The 27,030-nt window shown below is 49.4% G+C and overlaps 1 long non-coding RNA gene across 1 annotated transcript; it reads right to left on the reverse strand.

Annotated features, from left to right (window-relative positions):
- Nucleotides 1-22,887: 22,887 nt before the first annotated feature.
- Nucleotides 22,888-26,924, reverse strand: LOC123394043. The gene is made up of 3 exons (XR_006608823.1): nt 26,792-26,924; nt 26,552-26,681; nt 22,888-22,927 (listed from the first exon to the last, which is right to left on the reverse strand). It is a non-coding gene; the product is annotated as an uncharacterized LOC123394043 (long non-coding RNA).
- Between the last annotated feature and the right edge of the window lie 106 nt (nt 26,925-27,030).

Below are 27,030 nucleotides of genomic sequence, written 5' to 3' on the forward strand. Positions count from 1 at the left end.
CCTCTGAGAGGAACAGAGACAGTCATTCTGAGCAGAGCCAACAGAACCAATTTGAAAGGGGCCACTAGAGTTCATGTGGGAAAATTTATTGCCGTGTCTTGGAGGTCTGAGGACACAGCCCTACTGAGGGAAGACAGCACAGTCCCTCTGCGAGGAGTGGTCGCAGTTCCTCAGATGGAACTCATGTAGTCCCTCTAAAAGAAATGGACACAAAGTCCCACTGAGAGGAACAGAGATAGTCATTTTGAGTAGAACCAACAGAACCAGTCTGAAAGGGGCATGTACAGTGCTGTGAGAAAAAAACATCTCAGTCCCTAGGAAGTGAGAAGATAGATACCGCCATATTGAGAGAAGACAGCACAGTCCCTCTGAGAGGAGTGGTCGCAGTTCCTCAGAGAGAACTCACTGTAGTCCCTCTGAAAGATTGGACGGAGTCCCTCTGAGAGGAACAGAGACGGTCATTCTGAGCAGAGCCAACAGAACCAAATTGATAGGGGCCAGTACAGTTCATGTGGGAAAACCTATCTCCGTGTTTTGACGGTGAGAAGACAGCCCTACTGAGGGAAGACAGCACCTGTCCTCAGAGACGAGTGGTCGCAGTTCCTCAGATAGAACTCACTGTAGTCTGTCTGAAAGAAATCAAAGCAGTCCCTTTGAGAGGAACAGACACAGACATTCTGAGCAGAGCCAACAGAACCAATTTGAAAGGGGCCAGTACAGTTTTATGTGGGAAAACGTATCTCCGTGTATTGGTTGTGAGAGGACACGGCCCTACTGAGGGAAGACAGCACAGTCCCTCTGAGAGGAGTGATCATATTCCTCAGATAGAACTCATGTAGTCCCTCTGAAAGAAATGGGGCACAGTCCCACTGAGAGGAACAGAGATAGTCATTCTGAGCATAGACAATAGAACCAATATGAAAGGGGCCAGTACAGTTCATGTGGGAAATCTTATCTCCGGTGCTTGGAGGTGTGAGGACAAGCCGTACTTAGGGAAGACAGCACAGGTCCTCTGAGAGGAGTGGTCGCAGTTTCCTCAGAGAGAACTCACTGTAGAACCTCTGAAAGAAATGGATGCAGTCTCTCTGAAAGAAACAGAGAGAGTCATTCTGAGCAGAAACAACAGAACTAGTCTGAAAGGGACCAGTACAGTTGGTGTGAGAGGACACAACCCTATAGAGAAGACAGCAGAGGCACTCTGAGAGGCACAGAGACAGTCATTATGAGCAGAGCCAACAGAACCAATTTGAAAGGGGCCAGTACAGGTCATGTGGGAAAGCCTATCTCCGTGTGTTGGAGGTGAAAGGACACAGCCCTACTGAGGGAAGACAGCACAGGTCCTCTGAGAGGAGTGGTCGCAGTTCCTCAGATAGAACTCACTGTAGTCTGTCTGAAAGAAATGGACGCAGTCCCTCTGAGAGGTACAGACACAGTCATTCTGAGAAGAGCCAACAGAAACAATTTGAAAGGGGCCAGTACAGCTCATGTGGGAAAACTTATCTACGTGTCTTGGAGGTGAGAGGACACAGCCCTACTGAGGGAAGACAGCACAGGTACTCTGAGAGGAGTGGTCGCAGTTTCACAGATAAAACTCACTGTAGTCCCTCTGAAAAAAATGGACACAGTTCCACTGAGAGGAACAGAGACAGTTATTCTGAGCAGAACCAACAGAAACAGTCTGAAAGGGGCCAGTACAGTTGGTGTTGGAGACCCATCTCAGTTGCTTGAAAGTGAGAGGACACAGCCCTATTGAGAGAAGACAGCACAGGCCCTCTGCGAGGAGTGGTCGCAGTTCCTCAGATAGAACTCATGTAGTCCCTCTAAAAGAAATAGACAAAGTCCCACTGAGAGGAACAGAGATAGTCATTTTGAGTAGAACCAACAGAACCAGTCTGAAAGGGGCATGTACAGCAGTGCTGTGAGAAAAAACCATCTCAATCCCTAGGAAGTGAGAAGATACCGCCATATTGAGAGAAGACAGCACAGTCCCTCTGAGAGGAGTGGTCGCAGTTCCTCAGAGAGAACTCACTGTAGTCCCTCTGAAAGAAATGGATGCAGTCTCTCTGAAAGTCATTCTGAGCAGAATCAACAGAACCAGTCTGAAAGGGACCAGTACAGTTGGTGTGAGAGGACACAACCCTATTGAGAGAAGACAGCAGAGGCCCTCTGAGAGGAGTGGTCGTAGTTCCTCAGAGAGAATTCACTGTAGTCCCTCTGAAAGATTGGACGGAGTCCCTCTGAGAGGAACAGAGACGGTCATTCTGAGCAGAGCCAACAGAAACCAAATTGAAAGGGGCCAGTACAGTTCATGTGGGAAAACCTATCTCCGTGTTTTGACGGTTGAGAAGACAGCCCTACTGAGGGAAGACAGCACCTGTCCTCAGAGACGAGTGGTCGCAGTTCCTCAGATAGAACTCACTGTAGTCTGTCTGAAAGAAATCAAAGCAGTCCCTTTGAGAGGAACAGACACAGTCATTCTGAGCAGAGCCAACAGAACCAAATTGAAAGGGGTCAGTACAGTTCATGTCGGAAAACCTATCTCCGTTTCTTGGAGGTGAGAGGACACAGCCATACTGAGGGAAGACAGCACAGGTCCTCTGAGAGGAGTGGTCGCAGTTCCTCAGAGAGAACTCACTGTAGTCCGTCTGAAAAAGAAATGGACGCAGTCCCTCTGAGAGGAACAGAGACAGTCATTCTGAGCAGAACGAACAGAACCAGTCTGAAAGGGGCCAGTATCGTTGGTGTGGGTAAACCCATCTCAGTCCCTTGGAAGTAAGAGGACACAGCCCTATTGAGAGAAGACAGCACAGGCTCTCTGAGAGGAGTGGTCGCAGATCCTCAGAGAGAAATCACTGTAGTCCCTCTGAAAGAAATGGATGCGGTCCGTCTGAGAGGAACAGACACAGTCATTCTGAGAAGAGCCAACAGAACCAATTTGATGGGGCCAGTACACTTCATGTAGGAAAACTTATCTCCGTTGTTTGGAGGTGTGAGGACAAGCCCTAATTTGGGGAGGCAGCACAGGTCCTTTGAGAGGAGTGGTCGCAGTTCCTCAGAGAGAACTCACTGTACTCCCTCTGAAAGAAATGGACGCAGTACCTCTGAGAGAAACAGAGACAGTCATTCTGAGCAGAGCCAGCAGAACCAATTTGAAAGGGGCCAGTACATTTTATGTGGGAAAACGTATCTCCGTGTCTTGGAGGTGAGAGGACACGGCCCTACTGAGGGAAGACAGCACAGGTCCTCTGAGAGGAGTGGTCGCAGTTCCTCAGAAAGTACTCACTGTAGTCCGTCTGAAAGAAATGGACGCAGTCCCTCTGAGAGGAACAGAGACAGTCATTCTGAGCAGAGCCAACAGAACCAATTTGAAAGGGGCCAGTACAGTTCTATGGGGAAAACCTATCTCTGTGTGTTGGAGGTGAGAGGACACAGCCCTACTGAGGGAAGACAGCACAGTCCCTCTGAGAGGAGTGGTCGCAGTTCCTCAGATAGAACTCATGTAGTCCCTTTGAAAGAAATGGACACAGTCCCACTAGAGGAACAGAGATAGTCATTCTGAGCAGAACCAACATAACCAGTCTGAAAGGGTCATGTACAGTGGTGTGGGAAAAACCATCTCAGTCCCTATGAATTGAGAAGATAACGCCATATTGAGAGAAGACAGCACAGTCCCTCTGAGAGAGGGGTCGCAGTTCCTCAGATAGAAGTCACTGTAGTCCCTCTGAAGGAAATGGATGCCGTCCCACTGAGAGGAAAAGAGATAGTCATTCTGAGCATAGACAATAGAACCAATATGAAAGGGGCCAGTACAGTTCATGTGGGAAATCTTATCTCCGGTGCTTGGAGGTGTGAGGACAAGCCGTACTTAGGGAAGACAGCACAGGTCCTCTGAGAGGAGTGGTCGCAGTTCCTCAGAGAGAACTCACTGTAGAACCTCTGAAAGAAATGGATGCAGTCTCTCTGAAAGAAACAGAGAGAGTCATTCTGAGCAGAAACAACAGAACTAGTCTGAAAGGGACCAGTACAGTTGGTGTGAGAGGACACAACCCTATAGAGAAGACAGCAGAGGCCCTCTGAGAGGAGTGGTCGTAGTTCCTCAGAGAGAACTCACTGAATTCCCTTTGAAAGATTGGACTGAGTCCCTCTGAGAGGCACAGAGACAGTCATTCTGAGCAAAGCCAACAGAACCAATTTGAAAGGGGCCAGTACAGTTCATGTGGGAAAGCCTATCTCAGTGTGTTGGAGGTGAAAGGACACAGCCCTACTGAGGGAAGACAGCACAGGTCCTCTGAGAGGAGTTGGCGCAATTCCTCAGATAGAACTCACTGTAGTCCGTCTGAAAGAAATGGACGCAGTCCCTCTGAGAGGAACAGAGACAGTCATTCTGAGCAGAGCCAACAGAACCAATTTGAAAGGGGCCAGTACAGTTCATGTGGGAAAACCTATCTCTGTGTGTTGGAGGTGAGAGGACACAGCCCTACTGAGGGAAGACAGCACAGTCCCTCTGCGAGGAGTGGTCGCAGTTCCTCAGATAGAACTCATGTAGTCCCTCTAAAAGAAATAGACAAAGTCCCACTGAGAGGAACAGAGATAGTCATTTTGAGTAGAACCAACAGAACCAGTCTGAAAGGGGCATGTACAGTGCTGTGAGAAAAACCATCTCAATCCCTAGGAAGTGAGAAGATACCGCCATATTGAGAGAAGACAGCACACAGTCCCTCTGAGAGGAGTGGTCGCAGTTCCTCAGAGAGAACTCACTGTAGTCCCTCTGAAAGAAATGGATGCAGTCTCTCTGAAAGTCATTCTGAGCAGAATCAACAGAACCAGTCTGAAAGGGACCAGTACAGTTGGTGTGAGAGGACACAACCCTATTGAGAGAAGACAGCAGAGGCCCTCTGAGAGGAGTGGTCGTAGTTCCTCAGAGAGAATTCACTGTAGTCCCTCTGAAAGATTGGACGGAGTCCCTCTGAGAGGAACAGAGACGGTCATTCTGAGCAGAGCCAACAGAACCAAATTGAAAGGGGCCAGTACAGTTCATGTGGGAAAACCTATCTCCGTGTTTTGACGGTGAGAAGACAGCCCTACTGAGGGAAGACAGCACCTGTCCTCAGAGACGAGTGGTCGCAGTTCCTCAGATAGAACTCACTGTAGTCTGTCTGAAAGAAATCAAAGCAGTCCCTTTGAGAGGAACAGACACAGTCATTCTGAGCAGAGCCAACAGAACCAAATTGAAAGGGGTCAGTACAGTTCATGTCGGAAAACCTATCTCCGTTTCTTGGAGGTGAGAGGACACAGCCATACTGAGGGAAGACAGCACAGGTCCTCTGAGAGGAGTGGTCGCAGTTCCTCAGAGAGAACTCACTGTAGTCCGTCTGAAAGAAATGGACGCAGTCCCTCTGAGAGGAACAGAGACAGTCATTCTGAGCAGAACGAACAGAACCAGTCTGAAAGGGGCCAGTATCGTTGGTGTGGGTAAACCCATCTCAGTCCCTTGGAAGTAAGAGGACACAGCCCTATTGAGAGAAGACAGCACAGGCTCTCTGAGAGGAGTGGTCGCAGATCCTCAGAGAGAAATCACTGTAGTCCCTCTGAAAGAAATGGATGCGGTCCGTCTGAGAGGAACAGACACAGTCATTCTGAGAAGAGCCAACAGAACCAATTTGATGGGGCCAGTACACTTCATGTAGGAAAACTTATCTCCGTTGTTTGGAGGTGTGAGGACAAGCCCTAATTTGGGGAGGCAGCACAGGTCCTTTGAGAGGAGTGGTCGCAGTTCCTCAGAGAGAACTCACTGTACTCCCTCTGAAAGAAATGGACGCAGTACCTCTGAGAGAAACAGAGACAGTCATTCTGAGCAGAGCCAGCAGAGAACCAATTTGAAAGGGGCCAGTACATTTTATGTGGGAAAACGTATCTCCGTGTCTTGGAGGTGAGAGGACACGGCCCTACTGAGGGAAGACAGCACAGGTCCTCTGAGAGGAGTGGTCGCAGTTCCTCAGAAAGTACTCACTGTAGTCCGTATGAAAGAAATGGACGCAGTCCCTCTGAGAGGAACAGAGACAGTCATTCTGAGCAGAGCCAACAGAACCAATTTGAAAGGGGCCAGTACAGTTCATATGGGAAAACCTATCTCTGTGTGTTGGAGGTGAGAGGACACAGCCCTACTGAGGGAACACAGCACAGTCCCTCTGAGAGATGAGTGGTCGCAGTTCCTCAGATAGAACTCATGTAGTCCCTTTGAAAGAAATGGACACAGTCCCACTAGAGGAACAGAGATAGTCATTCTGAGCAGAACCAACATAACCAGTCTGAAAGGGGTCATGTACAGTGGTGTGGGAAAAACCATCTCAGTCCCTATGAATTGAGAAGATAACGCCATATTGAGAGAAGACAGCACAGTCCCTCTGAGAGAGGGGTCGCAGTTCCTCAGATAGAAGTCACTGTAGTCCCTCTGAAGGAAATGGATGCCGTCCCACTGAGAGGAAAAGAGATAGTCATTCTGAGCATAGACAATAGAACCAATATGAAAGGGGCCAGTACAGTTCATGTGGGAAATCTTATCTCCGGTGCTTGGAGGTGTGAGGACAAGCCGTACTTAGGGAAGACAGCACAGGTCCTCTGAGAGGAGTGGTCGCAGTTCCTCAGAGAGAACTCACTGTAGAACCTCTGAAAGAAATGGATGCAGTCTCTCTGAAAGAAACAGAGAGAGTCATTCTGAGCAGAAACAACAGAACTAGTCTGAAAGGGACCAGTACAGTTGGTGTGAGAGGACACAACCCTATAGAGAAGACAGCAGAGGCCCTCTGAGAGGCACAGAGACAGTCATTATGAGCAGAGCCAACAGAACCAATTTGAAAGGGGCCAGTACAGGTCATGTGGGAAAGCCTATCTCCCTGTGTTGGAGGGGAAAGGACACAGCCCTACTGAGGGAAGACAGCACAGGTCCTCTGAGAGGAGTGGTCGCAGTTCCTCAGATAGAACTCACTGTAGTCTGTCTGAAAGAAATGGACGCAGTCCCTCTGAGAGGTACAGACACAGTCATTCTGAGAAGAGCCAACAGAAACAATTTGAAAGGGGCCAGTACAGTTCATGTGGGAAAACTTATCTCCGTGTCTTGGAGGTGAGAGGACACAGCCCTACTGAGGGAAGACAGCACAGGTACTCTGAGAGGAGTGGTCGCAGTTTCACAGATAAAACTCACTGTAGTCCCTCTGAAAAAAATGGACACAGTTCCACTGAGAGGAACAGAGACAGTTATTCTGAGCAGAACCAACAGAAACAGTCTGAAAGGGGCCAGTACAGTTGGTGTTGGAAACCCATCTCAGTTGCTTGAAAGTGAGAGGACACAGCCCTATTGAGAGAAGACAGCACAGGCCCTCTGCGAGGAGTGGTCGCAGTTCCTCAGAAAGAACTCACTGTAGTCCGTCTGAAAGAAATGGACGCAGTCCCTCTGAGAGGAACAGAGACGGTCATTCTGAGCAGAGCCAACAGACCAATTTGAAAGGGGACAGTACAGTTCATGTGGGAAAACCTATCTCTGTGTGTTGGAGGTGAGAGGACATAGCCCTACTGAGGGAAGACAGCACAGGTCCTCTGAGAGGAGTGGTCGCAGTTTCAGATAGAACTCACTGTAGTCTGTCTGAAAGAAATGGACGCAGTCCCTCTGAGAGGTACAGACACAGTCATTCTGAGAAGAGCCAACAGAAACAATTTGAAAGGGGCCAGTACAGCTCATGTGGGAAAACTTATCTACGTGTCTTGGAGGTGAGAGGACACAGCCCTACTGAGGGAAGACAGCACAGGTACTCTGAGAGGAGTGGTCGCAGTTTCACAGATAAAACTCACTGTAGTCCCTCTGAAAAAATTGGACACAGTTCCACTGAGAGGAACAGAGACAGTTATTCTGAGCAGAACCAACAGAAACAGTCTGAAAGGGCGCAGTACAGTTGGTGTTGGAGACCCATCTCAGTTGCTTGAAAGTGAGAGGACACAGCCCTATTGAGAGAAGACAGCACAGGCCCTCTGCGAGGAGTGGTCGCAGTTCCTCAGAAAGAACTCACTGTAGTCCGTCTGAAAGAAATGGACGCAGTCCCTCTGAGAGGAACAGAGACGGTCATTCTGAGCAGAGCCAACAGACCAATTTGAAAGGGGCCAGTACAGTTCATGTGGGAAAACCTATCTCTGTGTGTTGGAGGTGAGAGGACATAGCCCTACTGAGGGAAGACAGCACAGTCCCTCTGCGAGGAGTGGTCGCAGTTCCTCAGATAGAACTCATGTAGTCCCTCTAAAAGAAATAGACAAAGTCCCACTGAGAGGAACAGAGATAGTCATTTTGAGTAGAACCAACAGAACCAGTCTGAAAGGGGCATGTACAGTGCTGTGAGAAAAACCATCTCAATTCCTAGGAAGTGAGAAGATACCGCCATATTGAGAGAAGACAGCACAGTCCCTCTGAGAGGAGTGGTCGCAGTTCCTCAGAGAGAACTCACTGTAGTCCCTCTGAAAGAAATGGATGCAGTCTCTCTGAAAGTCATTCGGAGCAGAATCAACAGAACCAGTCTGAAAGGGACCAGTACAGTTGGTGTGAGAGGACACAACCCTATTGAGAGAAGACAGCAGAGGCCCTCTGAGAGGAGTGGTCGTAGTTCCTCAGAGAGAACTCACTGTAGTCCCTCTGAAAGATTGGACGGAGTCCCTCTGAGAGGAACAGAGACGGTCATTCTGAGCAGAGCCAACAGAACCAAATTGAAAGGGGCCAGTACAGTTCATGTGGGAAAACCTATCTCCGTGTTTTGACGGTGAGAAGACAGCCCTACTGAGGGAAGACAGCACCTGTCCTCAGAGACGAGTGGTCGCAGTTCCTCAGATAGAACTCACTGTAGTCTGTCTGAAAGAAATCAAAGCAGTCCCTTTGAGAGGAACAGACACAGTCATTCTGAGCAGAGCCAACAGAACCAATTTGAAAGGGGCCAGTACAGTTTATGTGGGAAAACGTATCTCCGTGTATTGGTTGTGAGAGGACACGGCCCTACTGAGGGAAGACAGCACAGTCCCTCTGAGAGGAGTGATCATATTCCTCAGATAGAACTCATGTAGTCCCTCTGAAAGAAATGGGCACAGTCCCACTGAGAGGAACAGAGATAGTCATTCTGAGCATAGACAATAGAACCAATATGAAAGGGGCCAGTACAGTTCATGTGGAAAATCTTATCTCCGGGGCTTGGAGGTGTGAGGACAAGCCATACTTAGGGAAGACAGCACAGGTCCTCTGAGAGGAGTGGTCGCAGTTCCTCAGAGAGAACTCACTGTAGTCCCTCTGAATGAAATGGACGCAGTCTCTCTGAAAGAAACAGAGACACTCATTCTGAGCAGAAACAACAGAACCAGTCTGAACGGGACCAGTACAGTTGGTGTGAGAGGACACAACCCTATAGAAAAGACAGCAGAGGCCCTCTGAGAGGAGTGGTCGTAGTTCCTCAGAGAGAACTCACTGTAGTCCCTCTGAAAGATTGGACGGAGTCCGTCTGGAGGCACAGAGACAGTCATTCTGAGCAGAGCCAAAAGAACCAATTTGAAACGGGCCAGTACAGTTCATGAGGGAAAGCCTATCTCCGTGTGTTGGAGGGGAAAGGACACAGCCCTACTGAGGGAAGACAGCACAGGTCCTCTGAGAGGAGTTGGCTCCATTCCTCAGATAGAACTCACTGTAGTCTGTCTGAAAGAAATGGACGCAGTCCCTCTGAGAGGTACAGACACAGTCATTTTGAGAAGAGCCAACAGAACCAATTTGAAAGGGGCCAGTACAGCTCATGTGGGAAAACTTATCTACGTGTCTTGGAGGTGAGAGGACACAGCCCTACTGAGGGAAGACAGCACAGGTACTCTGAGAGGAGTGGTCGCAGTTTCACAGATAAAACTCACTGTAGTCCCTCTGAAAAAAATGGACACAGTTCCACTGAGAGGAACAGAGATATTTATTCTGAGCAGAACCAACAGATCCAGTCTGAAAGGGGCCAGTACAGTTGGTGTTGGAAACCCATCTCAGTTGCTTGGAAGTGAGAGGACACAGCCCTATTGAGAGAAGACAGCACAGGCCCTCTGCGAGGAGTGGTCGCAGTTCCTCAGAAAGAACTCACTGTAGTCCGTCTGAAAGAAATGGACGCAGTCCCTCTGAGAGGAACAGACACAGTCATTCTGAGCAGAGCCAACAGAACCAATTTGAAAGGGGCCAGTACAGTTCATGTGGGAAAACCTATCTCTGTGTGTTGGAGGTGAGAGGACACAGCCCTACTGAGAGAAGACAGCACAGTCCCTCTGAGAGGAGTGGTCGCAGTTCCTCAGATAGAACTCATGTAGTCCCTCTGAAAGAAATGGGCACAGTCCCATGAGAGGAAAGGAGATAGTCATTCTGAGCAGAACCAACAGAACTAGTCTGAAAGGGGCATGTACAGTGGTGTGGGAAAAACCATCTCAGTCCCTAGGAAGTGAGAAGATACCGCCATATTGAGAGAAGACAGCAAAGTCCCTCTGAGAGGAGTGGTCACAGTTCCTCAGATAGAACTCACTGTAGTCCCTCTGAATGATATGGACGCAGTCCCACTGAGAGGAACAGAGATAGTCATTCTGAGCATAGACAATAGAACGAATATGAAAGGGGCCAGTACAGTTCATGTGGGAAATCTTATCTCTGGTGCTTGGAGGTGTGAGGACAAGCCGTACTTAGGGAAGACAGCACAGGTCCTCTGAGAGGAGTGGTCGCAGTTCCTCAGAGAGAACTCACTGTAGTCCCTCTGAAAGAAATGGACGCAGTCTCTCTGAAAGAAACAGAGACAGTCATTCTGAGCAGAAACAACAGAACCAGTCTGAAAGGGACCAGTACAGTTGGTGTCAGAGGACACAACCCTATAGAGAAGACAGCAGAGGCCCTCTGAGAGGAGTGTTCGTAGTTCCTCAGAGAGAACTCACTGTAGTCCCTCAGAAAGATTGGACTGAGTCCCTCTGAGAGGCACAGAGACAGTCATTCTGAGTAGAGCCAACAGAACCAATTTGAAACGGGCCAGTACAGTTCATGTGGGAAAGCCTATCTCCGTGTGTTGGAGGTGAAAGGACACAGCCCTACTGAGGGAAGACAGCACAGGTCCTCTGAGAGGAGTGGTCGCAGTTCCTCAGATAGAACTCACTGTAGTCTGTCTGAAAGAAATGGACGCAATCCCTCTGAGAGGTACAGACACAGTCATTTTGAGAAGGGCCAACAGAAACAATTTGAAAGGGGCCAGTACAGTTCATGTGGGAAAACTTATCTCCGTGTCTTGGAGGTGAGAGGACACAGCCCTACTGACGGAAGACAGCACATGTCCTCTGAGAGGAGTGGTCGCAGTTTCACAGATAAAACTCACTGTAGTCCCTCTGAAAAAAATGGACACAGTCCCACTGAGAGGTACAGAGATACTTATTCTGAGCAGAACCAACAGAACCAGACTGAAAGGGGCCAGTACAGTTGGTGTTGGAAACCCATCTCAGTTGCTTGGAAGTGAGAGGACACAGCCATATTGAGAGAAGACAGCACAGGCCCTCTGCGAGGAGTGGTCGCAGTTCCTCAGATAGAACTCACTGTAGTCTGTCTGAAAGAAATGGTAGCAGTCCCTTTGAGAGGAACAGACACAGTCATTTTGAGCAGAGCCTACAGAACCAATTTGAAAGGGGCCAGTACAGTTCATGTGGGAAAACCTATCTCCGTTTCTTGGAGGTGTGAAGACACAACCCTACTGAGGGAGGACAGCACAGGTCCACTGAGAGGAGTGGTCGCAGTTCCTCAGATAGAACTCACTGTAGTCCCTCTGAAAGTAATGGACGCAGTCCCTCTGAGAGGAACAATGACAGTCATTCTGAGCAGAACGAAAAGAACCAGTCTGAAAGGGGCCAGTACAGTTGGTGTGGGTAAACCCATCTCAGTCCATTGGAAGTGAGAGGACACAGCCCTATTAAGAGAAGACAGTACTGGGTCTCAGAGAGGAGTGGTCGCCGTTCCTCAGAGAGAAATCACTGAGGTACCTCTGGAAGAAATGGATGCGGTCCGACTGAGAGGAAAAGACACAGTCATTCTGAGCAGAGCTAACAGAACCAATTTGATGTGGCCAGTACACTTCATGTAGGAAAACTTATCTCCGTTGTTTGGAGGTGTGAGGACAAGCCCTAATTTGGGGAGACAGCACAGGTCCTCTGAGAGGAGTGGTCGCAGTTCCTCAGAGAGAACACACTGTACTCCCTCTGAAAGAAATGGACGCAGTACCTCTGAGAGAAACAGAGACAGTCATTCTGAACCAGTCTGAAAGGAGCCAGTACAGTTGGTGTGAGAGGACACAGCACTATTGAGAGAAGACAGTACAGGCCCTCTGAACTCACTGTAGTCCGTTTGAAAGAAATGGACACAGTCCCTCTGAGAGGAACAGAGACAGTCATTCTGAGCAGAGCCAACAGAGAACCAATTTGAAAGGGGCCAGTACAGTTCATGTGGGAAAACCTATCTCCGTTTCTTGGAGGTGAGAGGACACAGCCCTACTGAGGGAAGGCAGCACAGTCCCTCTGAGAGGAGTGGTCGCAGTTCCTCAGATAGAAACTCATGTAGTCCCTCTGATAGAAATGGACACAGTCCCACTGAGAGGAACAGAGATAGTCATTCTGAGCAGAACCAACAGAACCAGTCTGAAAGGGGCATGTACAGTGGTGTGGAAAAAACCATCTCACTCCCTAGGAAGTGAGAAGATACCGCCATATTGAGAGAAGACAGCACAGTCCCTTGAGAGGAGTGGTCGCAGTTCCTCAGATAGAACTCACTCTATTCCCTCTGAAGGAAATGGACGCCATCCCACTGAGAGGAACAGAGATGGTCATTCTGAGCATAGACAATAGAACCAATATGAAAGGGGCCAGTACAGTTCATGTGGGAAATCTTATCTCCGGTGCTTGGAGGTGTGAGGACAAGCCGTACTTAGGGAAGACATCACAGATCCTCTGAGAGGAGTGGTCGCAGTTCCTCAGAGAGAACTCACTGTAGTCCCTCTGAAAGAAATGGACGCAGTCTCTCTGAAAGAAACAGAGACAGTCATTCTGAGCAGAAACAACAGAACCCGTCTGAAAGGGACCAGTACAGTTGGTGTGAGAGGACACAACCCTATAGAAAAGACAGCAGAGGCCCTCTGAGAGGAGTGGTCGTAGTTCCTCAGAGTGAACTCACTGTAGTCCCTCTGAAAGATTGGACGGAGTCCGTCTGGAGGCACAGAGACAGTCATTCTGAGCAGAGCCAAAAGAACCAATTTGAAACGGGCCAGTACAGTTCATGAGGGAAAGCCTATCTCCGTGTGTTGGAGGGGAAAGGACACAGCCCTACTGAGGGAAGACAGCACAGGTCCTCTGAGAGGAGTTGGCTCCATTCCTCAGATAGAACTCACTGTAGTCTGTCTGAAAGAAATGGACGCAGTCCCTCTGAGAGGTACAGACACAGTCATTTTGAGAAGAGAGCCAACAGAAACCAATTTGAAAGGGGCCAGTACAGCTCATGTGGGGGAAAACTTATCTACGTGTCTTGGAGGTGAGAGGACACAGCCCTACTGAGGGAAGACAGCACAGGTACTCTGAGAGGAGTGGTCGCAGTTTCACAGATAAAACTCACTGTAGTCCCTCTGAAAAAAATGGACACAGTTCCACTGAGAGGAACAGAGATATTTATTCTGAGCAGAACCAACAGATCCAGTCTGAAAGGGGCCAGTACAGTTGGTTTTGGAAACCCATCTCAGTTGCTTGGAAGTGAGAGGACACAGCCCTATTGAGAGAAGACAGCACAGGCCCTCTGCGAGGAGTGGTCGCAGTTCCTCAGAAAGAACTCACTGTAGTCCGTCTGAAAGAAATGGACGCAGTCCCTCTGAGAGGAACAGACACAGTCATTCTGAGCAGAGCCAACAGAACCAATTTGAAAGGGGCCAGTACAGTTCATGTGGGAAAACCTATCTCTGTGTGTTGGAGGTGAGAGGACACAGCCCTACTGAGAGAAGACAGCACAGTCCCTCTGAGAGGAGTGGTCGCAGTTCCTCAGATAGAACTCATGTAGTCCCTCTGAAAGAAATGGGCACAGTCCCATGAGAGGAAAGGAGATAGTCATTCTGAGCAGAACCAACAGAACTAGTCTGAAAGGGGCATGTACAGTGGTGTGGGGAAAAACATCTCAGTCCCTAGGAAGTGAGAAGATACCGCCATATTGAGAGAAGACAGCAAAGTCCCTCTGAGAGGAGTGGTCACAGTTCCTCAGATAGAACTCACTGTAGTCCCTCTGAATGATATGGACGCCGTCCCACTGAGAGGAACAGAGATAGTCATTCTGAGCATAGACAATAGAACGAATATGAAAGGGGCCAGTACAGTTCATGTGGGAAATCTTATCTCTGGTGCTTGGAGGTGTGAGGGACAAGCCGTACTTAGGGAAGACAGCACAGGTCCTCTGAGAGGAGTGGTCGCAGTTCCTCAGAGAGAACTCACTGTAGTCCCTCTGAAAGAAATGGACGCAGTCTCTCTGAAAGAAACAGAGACAGTCATTCTGAGCAGAAAACAACAAGAACCAGTCTGAAAGGGACCAGTACAGTTGGTGTCAGAGGACACAACCCTATAGAGAAGACAGCAGAGGCCCTCTGAGAGGAGTGTTCGTAGTTCCTCAGAGAGAGAACTCACTGTAGTCCCTCAGAAAGATTGGACTGAGTCCCTCTGAGAGGCACAGAGACAGTCATTCTGAGTAGAGCCAACAGAACCAATTTGAAACGGGCCAGTACAGTTCATGTGGGAAAGCCTATCTCCGTGTGTTGGAGGTGAAAGGACACAGCCCTACTGAGGGAAGACAGCACAGGTCCTCTGAGAGGAGTGGTCGCAGTTCCTCAGATAGAACTCACTGTAGTCTGTCTGAAAGAAATGGACGCAATCCCTCTGAGAGGTACAGACACAGTCATTTTGAGAAGGGCCAACAGAAACAATTTGAAAGGGGCCAGTACAGTTCATGTGGGAAAACTTATCTCCGTGTCTTGGAGGTGAGAGGACACAGCCCTACTGACGGAAGACAGCACATGTCCTCTGAGAGGAGTGGTCGCAGTTTCACAGATAAAACTCACTGTAGTCCCTCTGAAAAAAATGGACACAGTCCCACTGAGAGGTACAGAGATACTTATTCTGAGCAGAACCAACAGAACCAGACTGAAAGGGGCCAGTACAGTTGGTGTTGGAAACCCATCTCAGTTGCTTGGAAGTGAGAGGACACAGCCATATTGAGAGAAGACAGCACAGGCCCTCTGCGAGGAGTGGTCGCAGTTCCTCAGATAGAACTCACTGTAGTCTGTCTGAAAGAAATGGTAGCAGTCCCTTTGAGAGGAACAGACACAGTCATTTTGAGCAGAGCCTACAGAACCAATTTGAAAGGGGCCAGTACAGTTCATGTGGGAAAACCTATCTCCGTTTCTTGGAGGTGTGAAGACACAACCCTACTGAGGGAGGACAGCACAGGTCCACTGAGAGAGGAGTGGTGTCGCAGTTCCTCAGATATAGAACTCACTGTAGTCCCTCTGAAAGTAATGGACGCAGTCCCTCTGAGAGGAACAATGACAGTCATTCTGAGCAGAACGAAAAGAGAACCAGTCTGAAAGGGGGCCCAGTACAGTTGGTGTGGGTAAACCCATCTCAGTCCATTGGAAGTGAGAGGACACAGCCCTATTAAGAGAAGACAGTACTGGGTCTCAGAGAGGAGTGGTCGCCGTTCCTCAGAGAGAAATCACTGAGGTACCTCTGGAAGAAATGGATGCGGTCCGACTGAGAGGAAAAGACACAGTCATTCTGAGCAGAGCTAACAGAACCAATTTGATGTGGCCAGTACACTTCATGTAGGAAAACTTATCTCCGTTGTTTGGAGGTGTGAGGACAAGCCCTAATTTGGGGAGACAGCACAGGTCCTCTGAGAGGAGTGGTCGCAGTTCCTCAGAGAGAACACACTGTACTCCCTCTGAAAGAAATGGACGCAGTACCTCTGAGAGAAACAGAGACAGTCATTCTGAACCAGTCTGAAAGGAGCCAGTACAGTTGGTGTGAGAGGACACAGCACTATTGAGAGAAGACAGTACAGGCCCTCTGAACTCACTGTAGTCCGTTTGAAAGAAATGGACACAGTCCCTCTGAGAGGAACAGAGACAGTCATTCTGAGCAGAGCCAACAGAACCAATTTGAAAGGGGCCAGTACAGTTCATGTGGGAAAACCTATCTCCGTTTCTTGGAGGTGAGAGGACACAGCCCTACTGAGGGAAGGCAGCACAGTCCCTCTGAGAGGAGTGGTCGCAGTTCCTCAGATAGAACTCATGTAGTCCCTCTGATAGAAATGGACACAGTCCCACTGAGAGGAACAGAGATAGTCATTCTGAGCAGAACCAACAGAACCAGTCTGAAAGGGGCATGTACAGTGGTGTGGAAAAAACCATCTCACTCCCTAGGAAGTGAGAAGATACCGCCATATTGAGAGAAGACAGCACAGTCCCTTGAGAGGAGTGGTCGCAGTTCCTCAGATAGAACTCACTGTATTCCCTCTGAAGGAAATGGACGCCATCCCACTGAGAGGAACAGAGATGGTCATTCTGAGCATAGACAATAGAAACAATATGAAAGGGGCCAGTACAGTTCATGTGGGAAATCTTATCTCCGGTGCTTGGAGGTGTGAGGACAAGCCGTACTTAGGGAAGACATCACAGATCCTCTGAGAGGAGTGGTCGCAGTTCCTCAGAGAGAACTCACTGTAGTCCCTCTGAAAGAAATGGACGCAGTCTCTCTGAAAGAAACAGAGACAGTCATTCTGAGCAGAAACAACAGAACCCGTCTGAAAGGGACCAGTACAGTTGGTGTGAGAGGACACAACCCTATAGAGAAGACAGCAGAGGCCCTCTGAGAGGAGTGGTCATAGTTCCTCAGAGAGAACTCACTGTAGTCCCTCTGAAAGATTGGACGGAGTCCCTCTGAGAGACACAGAGACAGTCATTCTGAGCAGAGCCAACAGAACCAATTTGAAACGGGCCAGTACAGTTCATGTGGGAAAGCCTATCTCCGTGTGTTGGAGGTGAAAGGACACAGCCCTACTGAGGGAAGACAGCACACGTCCTCTGAGAGGAGTTGGCTCCATTCCTCAGATAGAACTCACTGTAGTCTGTCTGAAAAAATGGACGCAATCCCTCTGATAGGAATAGAGACAGTCATTCTGAGAAGAGCCATCAGAACCAATTTGAAAGGGGCCAGTACAGTTCATGTGGGAAAACTTATCTCTGTGTCTTGGAGGTGAGAGGACACAGCCCTATTGAGGGAAGACAGCACAGGTCCTCTGAGAGGAGTGGTCGCAGTTTCACAGATAAAACTCACTGTAGTCCCTCTGAAAAAAATGGACACTGTTCCACTGAGTGGAACAGAGATAGTTATTCTGAGCAGAACCAACAGAACCAGTCTTAAAGGGGCCAGTACAGTTGTTGTTGGAAACCCATCTCAGTTGCTTGCAAGTGAGAGGACACAGACCTATTGAGAGAAGACAGCACAGGCCCTCTGCGAGGAGTGGTCGCAGTTCCTCAGATAGAACTCACTGTAGTCCGTCTGAAAGAAATGGTAGCAGTCCCTTTGAGAGGAACAGACACAGTCATTCTGAGCAGAGCCTACAGAACCAATTAGAAAGGGGCCAGTACAGTTCATTTTGGAAAACCTATCAGCGTTTCCTGGAATTGTGAAGACACAACCCTACTGAGGGAAGACAGCACAGGTCCACTGAGAGGAGTGGTCGCAGTTCCTCAGATAGAACTCACTGTAGTCCCTCTGAAAGAAATGCACGCAGTCCCTCTGAGAGGAACAGAGACAGTCATTCTCAGCAGAACGAACAGAACCAGTCTGAAAGGGGCCAGTATAGTTGGTGTGGGTAAACCCATCTCATTCCCTTGGAAGTGAGAGGACACAGCCCTATTAAGAGAAGACATCACAGGCTCTCTGAGAGGAGTGGTCGCAGTTCGTCAGAGAGAAATCACTGTAGTCCCTCTGAAAGAAATGGATGCGGTCCGACTGAGAGGAACAGACACAGTCATTATGAGCAGAGCCAACAGAACCAATTTGATGTGGCCAGTACACTTCATGTAGGAAAACTTATCTCCGTTGTTTGGAGGTGTGAGGACAAGCCCTAATTTGGGGAGACAGCACAGGTCCTCTGAGAGGAGTGGTCGCAGTTCCTCAGAGAGAACTCACTGTACTCCCTCTGAAAGAAATGGACGCAGTACCTCTGAGAGAAACAGAGACAGTCATTCTGAGCAGAACCAACAGAACCAGTCAGAAAGGGGCCAGAACAGTTGGTGTGAGAGGACACAGCCCTATTGAGAGAAGACAGTACAGGACCTCTGAGAGGAGTGGTCGCAGTTCCTCAGAGAGAACTCACTGCAGACCCTCTGAACGATTGGACGCAGTCCCTCTGAGAGGAACAGAGACAGTCATTCTGAGCAGAGCCAACAGAACCAATTTGAAAGGGGACAGTACAGTTTATGTGGGATAACGTATCTCCCTTTCTTAGAGGTGAGAGGACACGGCCCTACTGAGGGAAGACAGCACAGGTCCTCTGAGAGGAGTGGTCGCAGTTCCTCAGAAAGAATTCACTGTAGTCCGTCTGAAAGAAATGGATGCAGTCCCTCTGAGAGTAACAGAGACAGTCATTCTGAGCAGAGCCAACCGAACCAATTTGAAAGGGGCCAGTACAGTTTATGTGGGAAAACGTATCTCCGTGTCTTGGAGGTGACAAGACACGGCCCTACTGAGGGAAGACAGCACAGGTCCTCTGAGGAGTGGTCGCAGTTCCTCAGATAGAACTCATGTAGTCTCTGTGAAAGAAATGGACACAGTCCCACTGAGCGGTACAGAGATAGTCAATCTGAGCAGAACCAACAGAACCAGTCTGAAAGGGGCATGTACAGTGGTGTGAGAAAAACCATCTCAGTCCCTAGGAAGTGAGAAGATACCGCCATATTGAGAGAAGAGACAGCACAGTCCCTCTGAGAGGAGTGGTCGCAGTTCCTCAGATAGAACTCCCTGTAGTTCTTCTGAAGGAAATGGACGTCGACCTACTGAGAGGAACAGAGATAGTCATTCTGAGCATAGACAATAGAACCAAATATCAAAGGGGCCAGTACAGTTCATGTGGGAAATCTTATCTCCGGTGCTTGGAGGTGTGAGGACAAGCCGTACTTAGGGAAGACAGCACAGGTCCTCTGAGAGGAGTGGTCGCAGTTCCTCAGAGAGAACTCACTGTAGTCCCTCTGAAAGAAAATGGACGCAGTCTCTCTGAAAGAAAACAGAGACAGTCATTCTGAGCAGAAACAACAGAACCAGTCTGAAAGGGACCAGTACAGTTGGTGTGAGAGGACACAACCCTATTGAGAGAAGACAGCAGAAGCCCTCTGAGAGGAGTGGTCGTAGTTCCTCAGAGAGAACTCACTGTAGTCCCTCTGAAAGATTGGACGGAGTCCCTCTGAGAGGAACAGAGACGGTCATTCTGAGCAGAGCCAACAGAACCAATTTGAAAGGGGCCAGTACAGTTCATGTGGGAAAACCTATCTCCGTGTGTTGGCGGTGATAGGACACAGCCCTACTGTGGGAAGACAGCACCTGTGCTCAAAACGAGTGGTCGCAGTTCCTCAGATAGAACTCACTGTAGTCTGTCTGAAAGAAATCAAAAGCAGTCCCTTTGAGAGGGAACACACACAGTCATTCTAAGCAGAGCCAACAGAACCAATTTGAAAGGGGCCAGTACAGTTCATGTGGGAAAACCTATCTCCGTTTCTTGGAGGTGAGAGGACACAGCCCTACTGAAGGAAGACAGCACAGGTCCTCTGAGAGGAGTGGTCGCAGTTCCTCAGATAGAACTCACTGTAGTCCCTCTGAAAGAAATGGACGCAGTCCCTCTGAAAGAAACAGAGACAGTCATTCTGAGCAAAACCAACAGAACCAGTCGTAAAGGGGCCAGTACAGTTGGTGTGAGTGGACACAGCCCTATTGAGAGAAGACAGTACAGGCCCTCTGAGGAGGAGTGGTCACAGTTCCTCAGAGAGAACTAACTGTAGTCCCTCTGAATGATTGGACGCAGTCCCTCTCAGAGGAACAGAGACAGTCATTTCTGAGCAGAGCCAACAGAACCAATTTGAAAGGGGCCAGTACAGTTTATGTGGGAAAACGTATCTCCGTGTCTTGGAGGTGAGAGGACACGGCCCTACTGAGGGAAGACAGCACAGGTCCTCTGAGAGGAGTGGTCCCAGTTCCTCAGAAAGAACTCACTGTAGTCCGTCTGAAAGCAATGGACGCAGTCTCTCTGAGAGGAACAGAGACAGTCATTCTGAGCAGAGCCAACAGAACCAATTTGAAAGGGGCCAGTACAGTTCATGTGGGAAAACCTATCTCTGTGTGTTGGAGGTGAGAGGACACAGCCCTACTGAGGGAAGACAGCACAGTCCCTCTGAGAGAGGAGTGATCGCAGTTCCTCAGATAGAACTCATGTAGTCCCTCTGAAAGAAATGGGCACAGTCCCACTGAGAGGAAGGAGATAGTCATTCTGAGCAGAACCAACAGAAACTAGTCTGAAAGGGGCATGTACAGTGGTGTGGGAAAAACCATCTCACTCCCTAGGAAGTGAGAAGATACCGCCATATTGAGAGAAGACAGCACAGTCCCTCTGAGAGGAGTGGTCGCAGTTCCTCAGATAGAACTCACTGTAGTCCCTCTGAATGAATATGGACGCCGTCCCACTGAGAGGAAACAGAGATAGTCATTCTGAGCATAGACAATAGAACCAATATCAAAAGGGGCCAGTACAGTTCATGTGGGAAATCTTATCTCCGGTGCTTGGAGGTGTGAGGACAAGCCGTACTTAGGGAAGACAGCACAGGTCCTCTGAGAGGAGTGGTCGCAGTTCCTCAGAGAGAACTCACTGTAGTCCCTCTGAAAGAAATGGACGCAGTCTCTCTGAAAGAAACAGAGACAGTCATTCTGAGCAGCAGAAAAACAACAGAACCAGTCTGAAAGGGACCAGTACAGTTGGTGTGAGAGGACACAACCCTATAGAGAAGACAGCAGAGGCTGTCTGAGAGGAGTGGTCGTAGTTCCTCAGAGAGAACTCACTGTAGTCCCTCTGAAAGATTGGTCGGAGTCCCTCTGAGAGGCACAGAGACAGTCATTCTGAGCAAAGCCAACAGAACCAATTTGAAACGGGCCAGTACAGTTCATGTGCGAAAGCCTATCTCCGTGTGTTGGAGGTGGTGAAAGGACACAGCCCTACTGAGGGAAGACAGCACAGGTCCTCTGAGAGGAGTTGGCTCCATTGCTCAGATAGAACTCACTGTAGTCTGTCTGAAAGAAATGGACGCAGTCCCTCTGAGAGGTACAGACACAGTCATTCTGAGAAGAGCCAACAGAACCAATTTGAAAGGGGCCAGTACAGTTCATGTGGGAAAACTTATCTCCGTGTCTTGGATGTGAGAGGACACAGCCCTACTGAGGGAAGACAGCACAGGTCTTCTGAGAAGGAGTGGTCGCATTTTCACAGATAAAACTCACTGTAGTCAGTCTGAAAAAAATGGACACAGTCCCACTGAGAGGAACAGAGATAGTTATTCTGAGCAGAACCAACAGAACCAGTCTGAAGGGGCCAGTACAGTTGGTGTTGGAAACCCATCTCAGTTGCTTGGAAGTGAGAGGATACAGCCCTATTGAGAGAAGACAGCACAGGCCCTCTGAGAGGAGTGGTCGCAGTTCCTCAGATAGAACTCATGTAGTCCCTCTGAAAGAAATGGACACAGTCCCACTGAGAGGAACAGAGATAGTCATTCTGAGCAGAACCAACAGAACCAGTCTGAAAGGGGCATATACAGTGGTGTGGGAAAAACCATCTCACTCCCTAGGAAGTGAGAAGATACCGCCATATTTAGAGAAGACAGCACAGTCCCTCTGAGAGGAGTGGTCGCAGTTCCTCAGAGAGAACTCACTGTAGTTCCTCTGAAGGAAATGGACGTCGTCCCACTGAAGGAACAGAGATAGTCATCTGAGCATAGACAATAGACCCAATATGAAAGGGGCCAGTACAGTTCATGTGGGTAATCTTATCTCCGGTGCTTGGAGGTGTGAGGACAAGCCGTACTTAGGGAAGACAGCACAGGTCCTCTGAGAGGAGTGGTCACAGTTCCTCAGAGAGAACTCACTGTAGTCCCTCTGAAAGAAATGGACGCAGTCTTTCTGAAAGAAACAGAGACAGTCATTCTGAGCAGAAACAACAGAACCAGTCTGAAAGGGACCAGTACAGTTGGTGTGAGAGGACACAACCCTATTGAGAGAAGACAGCAGAAGCCCTCTGAGAGGAGTGGTCGTAGTTCCTCAGAGAGAACTCACTGTAGTCCCTCTGAAAGATTGGACGGAGTCCCTCTGAGAGGAACAGAGACGGTCATTCTGAGCAGAGCCAACAGAACCAATTTGAAAGGGGCCAGTACAGTTCATGTGGGAAAACCTATCTCCGTGTGTTGGCGGTGATAGGACACAGCCCTACTGTGGGAAGACAGCACCTGTGCTCAAAACGAGTGGTCGCAGTTCCTCAGATAGAACTCACTGTAGTCTGTCTGAAAGAAATCAAAGCAGTCCCTTTGAGAGGAACAGACACAGTCATTCTAAGCAGAGCCAACAGAACCAATTTGAAAGGGGCCAGTACAGTTCATGTGGGGAAAACCTATCTCCGTTTCTTTGGAGGTGAGAGGACACAGCCCTACTGAAGGAAGACAGCACAGGTCCTCTGAGAGGAGTGGTCGCAGTTCCTCAGATAGAACTCACTGTAGTCCCTCTGAAAGAAATGGACGCAGTCCCTCTGAAAGAAACAGAGACAGTCATTCTGAGCAAAACCAACAGAACCAGTCGTAAAGGGGCCAGTACAGTTGGTGTGAGTGGACACAGCCCTATTGAGAGAAGACAGTACAGGCCCTCTGAGAGGAGTGGTCACAGTTCCTCAGAGAGAACTAACTGTAGTCCCTCTGAATGATTGGACGCAGTCCCTCTCAGAGGAACAGAGACAGTCATTCTGAGCAGAGCCAAACAGAACCAATTTGAAAGGGGCCAGTACAGTTTATGTGGGGGAAAACGTATCTCCGTGTCTTGGAGGTGAGAGGACACGGCCCTACTGAGGGAAGACAGCACACGTCCTCTGAGAGGAGTGGTCCCAGTTCCTCAGAAAGAACTCACTGTAGTCCGTCTGAAAGCAATGGACGCAGTCTCTCTGAGAGGAACAGAGACAGTCATTCTGAGCAGAGCCAACAGAACCAAATTGAAAGGGGCCAGTACAGTTCATGTGGGAAAAACCTATCTCTGTGTGTTGGAGGTGAGAGGACACAGCCCTACTGAGGGAAGACAGCACAGTCCCTCTGAGAGGAGTGATCGCAGTTCCTCAGATAGAACTCATGTAGTCCCTCTGAAAGAAATGGGCACAGTCCCACTGAGAGGAAAGGAGATAGTCATTCTGAGCAGAACCAACAGAACTAGTCTGAAAGGGGCATGTACAGTGGTGTGGGAAAAACCATCTCACTCCCTAGGAAGTGAGAAGATACCGCCATATTGAGAGAAGACAGCACAGTCCCTCTGAGAGGAGTGGTCGCAGTTCCTCAGATAGAACTCACTGTAGTCCCTCTGAATGATATGGACGCCGTCCACTGAGAGGAACAGAGATAGTCATTCTGAGCAGAGACAATAGAACCAATATCAAAGGGGCCAGTACAGTTCATGTGGGAAATCTTATCTCCGGTGCTTGGAGGTGTGAGGACAAGCCGTAAGTTAGGGAAGACAGCACAGGTCCTCTGAGAGGAGTGGTCGCAGTTCCTCAGAGAGAACTCACTGTAGTCCCTCTGAAAGAAATGGACGCAGTCTCTCTGAAAGAAACAGAGACAGTCATTCTGAGCAGAGCCAACAAACAGAACCAGTCTGAAAGGGACCAGTACAGTTGGTGTGAGAGGACACAACCCTATAGAGAAGACAGCAGAGGCTGTCTGAGAGGAGTGGTCGTAGTTCCTCAGAGAGAACTCACTGTAGTCCCTCTGAAAGATTGGTCGGAGTCCCTCTGAGAGGCACAGAGACAGTCATTCTGAGCAAAGCCAACAGAACCAATTTGAAACGGGCCAGTACAGTTCATGTGCGAAAGCCTATCTCCGTGTGTTGGAGGTGAAAGGACACAGCCCTACTGAGGCAGAAGACAGCACAGGTCCTCTGAGAGGAGTTGGCTCCAGTGCTCAGATAGAACTCACTGTAGTCTGTCTGAAAGAAATGGACGCAGTCCCTCTGAGAGGTACAGACACAGTCATTCTGAGAAGAAACAACAGAACCAATTTGAAAGGGGCCAGTACAGTTCATGTGGGGAAAACTTATCTCCGTGTCTTGGATGTGAGAGGACACAGCCCTACTGAGGGAAGACAGCACAGGTCTTCTGAGAAGGAGTGGTCGCATTTTCACAGATAAAACTCACTGTAGTCAGTCTGAAAAAAATTGGACACAGTCCCACTGAGAGGAACAGAGATAGTTATTCTGAGCAGAACCAACAGAACCAGTTGAAGGGGCCAGTACAGTTGGTGTTGGAAACCCATCTCAGTTGCTTGGAAGTGAGAGGATACAGCCCTATTGAGAGAAGACAGCACAGGCCCTCTGAGAGGAGTGGTCGCAGTTCCTCAGATAGAACTCACTGTAGTCCCTCTGAAAGAAATGGACACAGTCCCACTGAGAGGAACAGAGATAGTCATTCTGAGCAGAACCAACAGAACCAGTCTGAAAGGGGCCAGTACAGTTGGTTGTGGGAAAACGCATCTCTCTGCGAGAACCCATCACAGTCCCGCTAAGGAGAGACTCCAACACAGCCTCCCCAGGGAGTGGCTCAGACACGATCTGTCTGAAAAATTGCAAGGGCTCCTCAAAACACGTCTCCTAGGGACCACACACAAAATACTCCAAAACAGGCCAAGTTTAGAGGCCTGCAGCTAACAGATGAGAAGAGATTCGTCCCCATTATTCAATGACTGGGATCAAGCCTTCACCGACCTGCCCCTTTGGTGGCTTCTTTCCTGCTTGGCCACTGCCTTTGATACCAGCACCGTCAGCACTCAGAGCTCTATGCCGCTCTACCTGGCGGAAGGGAGGTGGGAATGGGTCTGTAATTTCTCTAAGTAAATAAAGGGGGCGATAATTGATCTCCACCTAGAAAGCCCACTCGTCGTGCTGGAGGGGGGAACGGAGGCTGAAGGGATATTGGGTGTCGCGCAAAGGGATGGAACAGGAGGAAGGGGCCCTGAAGCCATGTTTGGGGCTCTAAACCCCACCTACAGATTCCCTTGGCGGGGTCTCAGAGGAAGGAGTTGTGTCACGTGACTCACTCCAGCCACAGCCCCCTAGGAAGCTGCCAGGCAGATGCAGACCTTGAGATCTAGGATCTGCAGCTCTGACTCCACATCCCCCTCAAACTCCTAATACCGTATTTCTCTGAATCAAAGATGCATCATTTACTTTGTTTTAGATAGCACGAGTGGGGTGGGGCAGAGGGAGAAGAAGAGCGAATCTAAGGCAGATCCGCACCCAGTACAGAGCCCAATGCAGAACTTGATCTCACAATCCTAGTTCATGTGCTGAGCCGAAAATTAATAAGAGTCAGATGCTTTACCCACCAAGTCACCCAGGTACCCCAGATACATCATTTAAAACTTCACATGCAGGGGCGCCTGAATGGCTCAGCGAGTTAACCCTCTGCCTTCAGCTTGGGTCATGATCTCAGGGTCCTGGGATGGAGCCCTGCATCAGGCTCTCTGCTCAGCAGGGAGCCTGCTTCCCCCTGTCTCTCTGCCTGCCTCTCTGCCTACTTGTGATCTCTCTCTCTGTGTCAAATAAATAAATGAAATTTTAAAAAAATATATAAAACTTGATATGCAACCCAATTTCTAAGATAATAAAATGTGATTATATATATGTTTAGGAATTGATGAAACCTACTGACTTGGCTTAACCGGCTAGATTCTTCTCTTTAGGAGCTTTCATGTAGAGGGGGAGACTCTGCTTTCTTCCTGGCTTCCTTCTGGCCCCAGCTCCGGCCTCTGGATTTGCCCTTCCAGCTCTGGTCCCAGGTCTGCCCCCTCCCTCACAGAGCCTCCCTCCCTCTCAGTCGGGACCTCACCCGCCTCTGAACTCCACTTCAAATCACATCCTTTATCTTCACCGAGGTACTCAATTAGCTGAGCCACAGTGGTGTCCAACTTCCCCCAATTTCAGTCTGTTAGGCGTTCTGCCTCAGATCCCCTTTTATAGTTTTCCTAGTTCTGGCTCTAGCATCTAGCAAGCACTCAGCAGGTACCTGTTGCCTGAGCGAAAATGAGAGGCCCAGGAGGAAAAAGCAATGTCTGAGGAGGAATGCTGGCTGTGAGGGCGGTCCGGGAAGTTGGGCGGCCAGGAAGGGTGGAGCCCGCCTCACCTTCATCCAGCACTTTTCCACCAGGCTGCTGCTGCCTGAGCCCCGCACCTTGAGGTAGCAGTCGACGGCACGGCTATACTCTCCAGCCTGCTCCCACTGGCGAGCTTGGTCCACGAGCCCCTCCATGCCCCTGAGATGAGAGTACACGTGACCAGGACAAGCTGGGCAGCGTGGCCTATCCCGTGCACCTTGTGACCCAAGCTCCAGCCCTGCCCACACTTGCTGCTTCCTGGCGTCAACCTGGCCCCTTTCTTGGTAGCCTCCCGCTCATACTCTTCCCTCAGAACCTCCAGCTGACCCCGCACATAGTCCTTGTAGATCCACAGAGCGTCGCTCCATAATCCAGCCTCCTGCTCAGATTTCCAGGTATCAGGAAGGCAGAGGCCGGCATGACACCTTCCCACTGCCACACAGGTGCTCTATACTATGGGCCACGGATCCCTAGGTCCTTGCACCTCTCTTCTCCTCCTTGTCTCTTC

The sequence above is a fragment of the Mustela putorius genome, unplaced genomic scaffold (assembly GCF_011764305.1).
Source record: "Mustela putorius furo isolate JIRA1106 unplaced genomic scaffold, ASM1176430v1.1 tig00001161_pilon_pilon_pilon, whole genome shotgun sequence".
In the NCBI taxonomy this organism is placed as follows: domain Eukaryota; kingdom Metazoa; phylum Chordata; class Mammalia; order Carnivora; family Mustelidae; genus Mustela; species Mustela putorius.